Source organism: Notothenia coriiceps, unplaced genomic scaffold, assembly GCF_000735185.1.
Source record: "Notothenia coriiceps isolate Sejong01 unplaced genomic scaffold, NC01 NC01_scaffold00019000, whole genome shotgun sequence".
Lineage (NCBI taxonomy): Eukaryota > Metazoa > Chordata > Actinopteri > Perciformes > Nototheniidae > Notothenia > Notothenia coriiceps.
In genome coordinates this window covers 1,923,205-1,932,905 of record NW_011351701.1, presented here as the reverse complement: position 1 = coordinate 1,932,905, position 9,701 = coordinate 1,923,205, and positions in this window count along the sequence as shown.

Below are 9,701 nucleotides of genomic sequence, written 5' to 3'. Positions count from 1 at the left end.
TTCGATAAGTAAGACTTCTTAAACTAATGTATAGAAACTGCCGAAAATGTTAAATAAGTCGACTTTGTAAGGAGCACTTGGTGGTCAACAGTGTCAAATGCCTTTCTGAGATCAAGGAAGATAGCACCTACATACAGTATGGGCTCGTGTCCAACATACATTTAACCTTTTCCACAAAGACACAGTTAGCTGTCTCAGTGGAGTGGTGAGCACGAAAACNTTTTATTTTTTTTATTTTACCTTTATTTAACCAGGATAGGTCTCATTGAGATTAAAAATCTATTTTTCAAGAGAGTCCTGGCCCAAGAATGGTAACAGCACAGTTTCAGTGAGTTTTACAGTTACAGACTGCTGTTACCATTCTTGGGCCAGGACTCTCTTGAAAAATAGATTTTTAATCTCAATGAGACCTATCCTGGTTAAATAAAGGTAAAATAAAAAAAATAAAAATAATGTTGGGTCTCCCTATTGTGCCGTCTCTACTTTTTCAATTAAAATAAACGTATCAGTGAGCAAGACTGCATTTGAATTGCAGCCAAATAATTACACTGCACCAGTAGTTTGTCAATTTCTTGTAGCCACTGAAACAAGAAAATCATTTTACTCCCCTCGCTTTTCATTATGCCAAAGTATTTCAGTAATCTTTCAGTAAAATGCGGAATAATTACGAGACAAATAATAGTCCCAGCTGTATCTTGGTTCAGATTTCTCCGAGTATGAGTGTCTGTAAGTATCGTTGAAGCCCTGCTGTTAATTGGGCTCATTCATACACAAGTGCTTCTGAATTGTCAGAAAGATGATATTTCCGCCAGATCAGAGTCTATAGGCATCACCGTTGCATTATTCTTTTTCAACATTTCACTGCTTCTTTTTTTTAATTCCAAAAATAAATGTTGCAATTCTTCCCTTCTTTCCTTTTTATTTGTGTCTTATTCATGAGCGAATCTTCCATTTGCTGTTTGAAATCTTTGTGTCAAGTTGTCCCCAGCTATCTCCAAATTATAAGCCAACGTACTCTAGTTTGTGAGAACCTGCTTGTTTTCGTTATCAAAGCATCAGACATGAAAGACTTTTCTTCTTGTGATTCTAATTTATTTTCTCTGTTCTGGCTTACAGCACCAGTGCTGTTATCACCGAGGAACGGAAGCTCTTTGTTTGAAAGCACACACACTTGCATGAAAACACACAGACATGAACACACTGTCGTACACAAATTAATCCCTCCCAGTGAAGGCTGTGACTTTATTTATTAACATGGGGTGATGAGGAATGCAATTAAACATCCCTTTTTGACTTTTGCGAGGAGGTGCTGTGATCAGAGGGTCCCTGAACATCCCTCCCTGCCTCAGACGTTTCCTTCCAACCGGCATCTCGAGCAGCAGGCCAAACTTTGAACACGACTCTCAAAGCTCCCCTGACGAGTTACGTAAAGCCCTGTTCCTGCCTCCCACATGCTCTTGTCATGTAAAGCAAACAACACACCCAGAGTTGATCCAACCTTTTCATTGATCATCGGAGGGATTACACGGCCCAATCAATATATTGGAGAGCTCCAATGTAGATGCTGCCAAGTTCAAATCCTTCGCACCAAGCCACCCACCAGTCAGGGGGGGACAAAGGCAGCTTTGTCTCAATCTCTACTTGCCTTGCTCTACATGTCCCAAGATGCTTTGTTGCTTTGTGTGCACATCTTTTTAAAGGCTCTCCCTTTCTCTCTCCATCTCCATCTCTCTCTGTCTCTTTCTCCACCCCTCCCTCGCCCTCCCCCTTTCCCACTGGTGATTTGTTTTTCTCCTGTGGGATTTGGGATCCCATTCATTGAGAGCGCATTGTTCGGCTCTTATCCATTCCAGAGGATGGGCCCCGAGAGGCAGAATGGGTGACTGTGGGTGCCCTCGTCTCTCCCTCTCTCCCCCCCTACTCCTCGCCACCCCACTCCCTGCTTCATGCCATACGATGATGTCATGGCTTTTATTTTCTCTGGAGGTACCCATTGATTCTCTCTCCCTATTACACACTCTCTATATCTCCCTTTTGCACCCCCCCCCCTAACCTCCACTCCTTTTTTCTTCAGCCAGTCCTGTTCCCAGATTCTTTTGCATCTCAAAAGGCGCCTGGGGGATTTGGGGATGTTTGGATGGTGGTCAGCACATCCACGGTACATGCTTGACACACAGATAGAGAAGCCATCAACCCTGCAATTCCAACCGCAACTCTCATTTAAATCTCATTGATTTAACATCCCTCTTGTGTTCGCACATCTCCCACTCCTGTTGGATGTTCTATGGATATTCAGCCTGCTTTGTTTCACACCCAGTTTGTAAAATAATCATTAATCCCCTGATAATGTGGTGCCATTTTGCCTTAGCCTGGAGCGATGGTGAAAGAGTGCTTAACACTGATATTTTCAGATGTGAATGTGTGTTTTTTCTTTCAGTTTTTCCGAGTTTATTTTAGAGAGGCTGCTCTGCCTCTCGGCTGAACTATGCAGGGGTGAGAAATCTCTTTCCGTTTAAACAAGACACACTGATTGCAGAAGCACAGCCAAATCACATCCATTCATTCCAGTGAAAGTTGGCTGATAGGCATACATGAGGGAAATAGGCAGTTTTTTCTTATTCTAATGACACATATTTGTAGTAATGCAGATGTATTATCACATCATGCCCAGGTCTGGCTGTTTATTCATTCGATTTTGATTATTGAAGTGTTCTTTTGTTTTCTGAATTGTGCTGCATTTCATGTGACAACAGTCTGCTTGCCTTCCGCTATCGGAAATAATGGCAATGAAAGGATATGAGCTTTAGACATCTTCCATTCCTTGATATAATAATTATAATAAGTGGGTTTGAGGAAGCCTGGCACTGTTTTTATCCGACATGCATTGATAGGGCACAGAGCACTTCCTCCGCCTGTATCAACAACTTGTCACCAGAGAATTACTCAACAACAAACCTTTTTGATGCTACACTGGTGTTTGACTGTTTTGTTGAAAGGTAAAGTATTGCTTCAGAAAATGATCTAAGGATCAGTCCACCTGCCGCATCGGTTTAAGGCCGGGTTTTGTTTATAATTATGATTTAAATAGATATTTAAACCAACATTATATAGTCAATGGTAAATGGCCCCTTCCCTTTCAGAGTACAATTCACTTATGCTGTTGTGTTAATAAGTTGGAATATGACCACCATATAAGATATAGCAAGCCAGCTAATATGTTAATCTGGTTCCTTTGCATGAACTTCCTGCTCCAGTCCTACAGTCCTGGCAGCACGGCTTAATTAGCTGACAGTTAACTAGTTTACATCAGCGGCTAGCGTTAATTTAGCAACAAGTAACGTTTTTTTGTATGTGTGTCAAGGCAGAGCAGCTGTAGGACGTCGTAAAGAAAAATAACATTTTCATATTGCCATACCTTATTCTCTTATCCCTGGAGATTGTACAACCTTTTTTTTTTAGGTAAAATAGTTACATAATGTTGTTTTCAAGTAAATGAGACAACTCCATCTTAGTTTTCAACCGAGAATGGACTTTGTGTTCTGGCATGAACTGAAAAGAACTGCAGAGAAATGAAAACATCATTGTCTTCTATCATGACCACACTGTGTTTGTTGATGACACCGTATTTATGTCTGGCTTTGTGTTCTCGGTTTGTGATGAAATGTTTTTTCCTTATTGGAGCTGCTGCTGAGGTTGTCTCCTGCAAGATGTACTGTAAACTCTCCCAACTATCCCTGGCCTTGTCCTTATACATTCTCTCACACACTCACTTCTGTCCCCCCCCTTCCTCTCCTTGTGCATGAGAGCGACAGTGTCTACATACCATGGGGGCACAGGCCGGCTGCCTTGGCAATCGTCAAGCCTTACAGTTGTGAATTAGCAGCCCGTTACTGGCGTCCCTCCTCTTCTCTCTCTCCTCTCTTGTGAGGACTCTGCCAACACTCTTTTTCTTTCTGTGTCAGCCCATATCTGATTGTTGGGAAAGACTTCTGGAGTTTTATGAGTTTTGCTGCTGGACCTGCCGCAGGCTTGGCTTGGAGCCCTGACAGGGATTAGAGTGGCAAAGCAACACACACACACACACACACGCACGCACGCACGCACGCACGTCACGCACGCACGCACGCACGCACGCACACACACACACACACACACACACACACACACACACACACACAAACTCCCACACAGCTCGGTTGCCCATGACCCCCTACTGCAACCCTGTGCCAACCTAATACATTAAAATGCATACTGTTTCAAAATTGAGCCCTTGGCTGAAGGGGTTGAGTGCCACTTATCCTAGACCCTGGCACGGCGATAGTTAGTTAAGGCTCACACTCCTCGATGTTGGCTAGCTTCAGTTCTTAGTAAAGCCACCCCACACACATTTAGAAGATTACGGTTTGACACAGCTTTTTCAGATGCTTTCTCAGAATGACATTGCAGTAAACAGATTCAGAGGTGAACGTGAACTTTGGAAGAAGTAGCTTTGATCTGTAAAACTTGATAACTAAGATTGGAATGCAAAACAGATATCAGCTCCTCAGCTAGCCCATCATTTCCCATTGCTCTGTTGGATAATAGACAGTTTATGGTCTTGGCAGTTGAGGCTGGTACCTGACATGGCCCCTTCCTCTTTGTGTTTATCATGTGACGGTAACTGGCTGCCATGGATATAATCATCTTGCTATGGTTCACAGCCTGCCCGTGCTCCTTGGGTTGTTTATATTGGCTCTTAAACACAACGATTTATTTACAGATACAGGCAGGAATTTAAGGAAATGTTTGATCAGGGCTTTGGTGTAAGTTTACATTTTTGACTCCCTTTTTCTTATTGGTTGACACAAGTCGATGAAGTGATGGCACCAAACACCCACCAGTATCTTACATTTTCTTTCATTTTGTTCGTCTCTCCAGGTAGGATCAATTGAATAAGAGATGCCCCATTTAGCAGTTGGGAATGGGAAAACACACATATTTGAATAGGTTTGTCAACCCCTTTCTGTGATCATCTATTTCACAAGTCAATAAGCAGCCGAAAGTACCTGCGTTTAAGGCAGACGAACGTTTTGAAGATATTTCTTCGTATTGTTCTGATTCCTCAATGAGGACAGCAAGCTGTTAGAAAATGACTAGAATGTGTTGGCAAGTATGCCAGGAACCTGCTTTACATGTTTAGTGGATTTTCAGATGTATTCTCATTGGTGTGGGCATGGCCTAAATTCACGAGTTGAAAAGCTGGAGGGTTGAGCTGAAAGTCTTGTAAACAGTAAGCTTTGGATAAATAGTCCGCAGAGGCAGAGCTCCGTCTGCCCACGGAAAAACTGCCAGCTTTAGTCGCTCCAATTCAGGGTTCGGCAATTTTTAGGTGCTTAATGTGATTTGTCTCCTTTCAATGTTTGCACCCTCCATCTAGGAAGTGTGGGAGGTGTGAACAAACAATGTGAAAGCACCGGGCTATTTGCAGATATTTATTTTACCTTAGTCATGTTCCATTTAGCAATAATACACTGTGCACCATGATTTTAAACCTAATCGGAATTCCTTTATTCGTCCCACAAAGGGACATTCACGTTGCTACAGCAAAGTAAACACTATTATATAAAAACAAAAGGCATGCACATTTTATTAAAAATAAACATTTTTACAATTTACAGAAGATCACATTCAAATAGATTTTACTCTGCTTATCCCAGTATATAGTTTGATATTTATCTTGTTCTTCCTGTGTTTCTATATTATTTTCTGGGCAGATAATTTTCTCGATTGGACAGCGCCTCTCTGTATACCTTCCCTCCTGACTAATGTCACGGATTTCCTTGTAACAGCTTGATTATTGTTGAACATCAGTACATCCCTGTAGTTTGGCATCCTTGCGGAACAATTGTTTTCTTGATATATAAGCGCAACAACAACAATAACACTGGTATGACTCTTGCAAGGGACCTTTGTCACAGCATCTGTATGACAAACAACCTTCTTACAGGTCGAGTCAAGTGGATGATTAATTGTTAACCGTCTTACATTACAGATACAGTACAATGCAGTTATAGCTCATGTAAGCTCTCCGGCCTCTTATGCTAACATGAAGCCATCGAGATGTTTTTCGATAAAAAGTTAATTAAAGTTAATCCTGTTTCTTTGCAACACATTTACATGTTATTTCTTGTGCACTATGACACTCCCAACTTCCAACACTCTCCTACCTTATGCTGCACATCCTCTGATTGTTGCTCAGTGTTTGAGTTTAAACGAATGAACGAGAACATACTGTGTGTGCAGTTGGTGAGAAAGCTATTTTTGGCTGCTCTAAAGGATGAGTCATAGGGTCCATATGAATGGATAAGAAAAGATCCATCCATTAGTGATAAAAGGCCACTTTTCCCCCTCTATCATTGCCATGTCTATACAATTTCTTAGTGTCATTATCTTTCTTTTTTCAATATTCAACACACCTCTCTTCACTGTATGTCTCCACTCTTTTTTTCCTTTACATCTTTATGAAATCAACCCCCCACCTCATATGCCTGGCTCATCTTTCTCTGTGATGATTAGAGAAAGCATCAAATTGATAGCTAAAGCCCATGACAATTTGTGTTCAGAGCACCACATATGTCACCTGCTTCTAACAATTTGTAGCGTTTTAATTACAGCACATGTCCCGCCAATAATGGAGGTATTGAAACTGAAAGGCCCTGTGGAGCCGTCAAAACATCTCAATACACTGAATAAATAGAAGCAACAGTATGTCCTATTGAGTGATCAAGTATATAATACGTGATGGCCTGTGAAATGCTACTGAAACTGAAATATGATGTCAACATTAAGAACAGCAGCTTCATTCTTAAGAGGATGTATGAATTATTTCAAGTGTTTCAAAGGACTTATTTTCTGGTTAACACATACCCAAAACATTCAGTATCTTTATAAAGATTGTGGCAAAGCAACTGAGATTATTGTTATAATTATCTGTATTTAAAATGAATTAATAACTTAATATTTAGTCAGTAAATAATCAATAAATAATACAAATTCCTTCACACTTTCCCAGAACTAAAGTTGAGCTATCTAAAAACTGATGTCTGTTTTTTAAAGATAAAGTCCAAAAGCACCCATAGATACATACTACACCATAGAATCAGGTTTTTGATTGAAAAATGACTCACACTTATCTTCAGAGTTCCAGTTGAAAGCTGAAATCTAAAGTAATAAATACAACCTTTGCTCTTATTCAAGCAGTTCACCCAGGGCCTCGCTGATGCAGCTTTATTTTGTCTGGTGTAACCATGAACCAATAGTGGCTTATCCTAGCCAACCTTAGGCAGATACTGTATTATTGTGTTACTGATGTTGATAAGGCAGTTTGCTGACTCCATGACATTTATCATCATCTCAGCATGTCTCAGATACAAAATAATCGATACAAATACATGTTTTTGTTGGCTTAATACCAGGTTTTTTAATCACCAAATGTTTGTGTCTCTAAATCAACTGACTCAAAAATGATGTTGTGAAATAAAGAAAATAGTATCTAAATAATGATAGCATAGACTTTATATGTAAAGAATGATAATAATAGGTTTTATTTTAAAATGTTGATCCACATTTTTTATTACACAGTCATCTCTGTTAAAGCATCAATTTCATCTTCACTAAAATGAAATTATTTTTGACAATCACCCCACTTTATTTATGAAAGAAAAATGCTATCTTTAGTTGAGATGAGCATATGACTAATTTGTCAAGCTTACGCACAAGTAGAAGACTAGACGCTTTAAATCTTACATCTTTCTCTCTGAAATGATTGGAGTACATCTTGCATTATTGTCCTCATGGCGAGTGTGGGATGATTACAGGTGTCTATCACTACAAAAGAACATGTGAGAGTGTTGAAAAAGCTTTTGTTAAAGTGTAGACAGCACAGTGAGTCATATTCCGACCTGTTTACATGTCTGCCTGTCTATTTCCTGATAATGTAGGTCAGAGAAAATCCATCAGGGTGGAGAGAGAAAAAAGAAGAAGATGAAAATAATATTCCTTATTTCACATGTATCCGTCAGACTGTGTGCTTTTACCAACTATCACAGTCTGTAATACCTCCCATTAGCTCCAGGTCCTAGATTCTCTGCTGCATTTTGTTTGCAGCTTTAGCAACAGTGCCGTTCCCCTGCAGCTCGTCTGATGGGAGCCGAACACTCTGGTCTTTGTTTAGAGCCTGCGCTATGAATTATAGATACAGGAAGCCACTCTGATATGTCACTTTCTTAGGCTTGGCAGAACACACACGCTAGAGAATGCTACACACACACGCACACGCACACGCACACGCACACACACACACACACACACACACACACACACACACACACACACACACACGCACACACACGCACACGCACACACACACAGTCAGGTAGCATCCGGGAAACAGTTCTTTTTGGTTCCAAAGGCTTTTCAGAGTGGCCCGTAGCGCTTCATATACAGTACATACATCCCTGGTAATTGACTTTGTCTTCTGCCGTTGTCAGATTCAATTCAGTAAAAGAACACAGAGATGCTTGTGGAGGCAGTGATTGACTCTCATCCAAGAACAAGAATAGGCACACTTTCTGTAAAATAATCCTAATAGAGCATCAGCCTATACGGATAAGCATGTTATCTTTGGTCTTATCCTGTTTCTGGGGTGTTTTTCTATGTGCACACGAGAGAAATCTCGCACCCATTCTCAGCGGTAGCTTTTCACACATATTCTGGGATTGGACCCATGGTACTATCCGCTGAGATGTTAATTGGTTACTGCTCATTCTGTTTCTCCTCTGCTGTACTACTTTTCTTCTTTTGTGTGTGGGTTTCCACCTTCATGTTTTTGTGTCTGTGTGTGTGTGTGTTTTGCAGTACATTGCATTTTGGTCTTTAAAAAGCAATTCCAGGTTTGAATAACTGTAGTTTTCTCTTATTGATAAGGTCTGGGAAGGCGGCCACATGGCTAAAAATAAGTCAGGCGGAGCAAGAAGAACAAGTCATTACATGATCTTACCTTAAGGGGTAGCCAACTGTATTTGAATGAGAAAAGAAAAGCATATTGTATAACTTCTTCTTCAATGATTATTTATTTATTTATATTGATTAATTAATTAATTGATTAGTCCATGAATTATAGTTTCTCTGAGACCAAAATGACGTCTTGCTTTTTCACATTTTCTGTGTGATCTCCAAAACCTTTAAAGAAAGTAAATATTCACAATTGATGATCTGGCACCAGAGACAGTTTGGCATTGTTGCTTGAAAGGGTTAAGAGGTTCTAAGGCTAGGGATGCATATGATTTCGACACCAACTTTATAAAGACACATATCGACGGTCTAATAAAACCAATTACTATGCTAGTGAATCAATCTATCAGCACAAGGGAAGTTCCATCATCCTGGAAGATGGCCACGGTGACACCGATCTTTAAATCTGGGGATAAGGCAATGATGTCCAATTATAGACCTATCAGCTTCCTCCCCTGTGTCTCTAAGATAGCTGAGAAATGGGTGTCAAAACTAATCACCAAACATTTAGACAAAGGTTTCGCTCGACTCCACCCAATGCAGTTTGGTTTTCGTGCTCACCACTCCACTGAGACAGCTAACTGTGTCTTTGTGGAAAAGATTAAATGTATGTTGGACACGAGCCCATAGGTGCTGTCTTCCTTGATCTC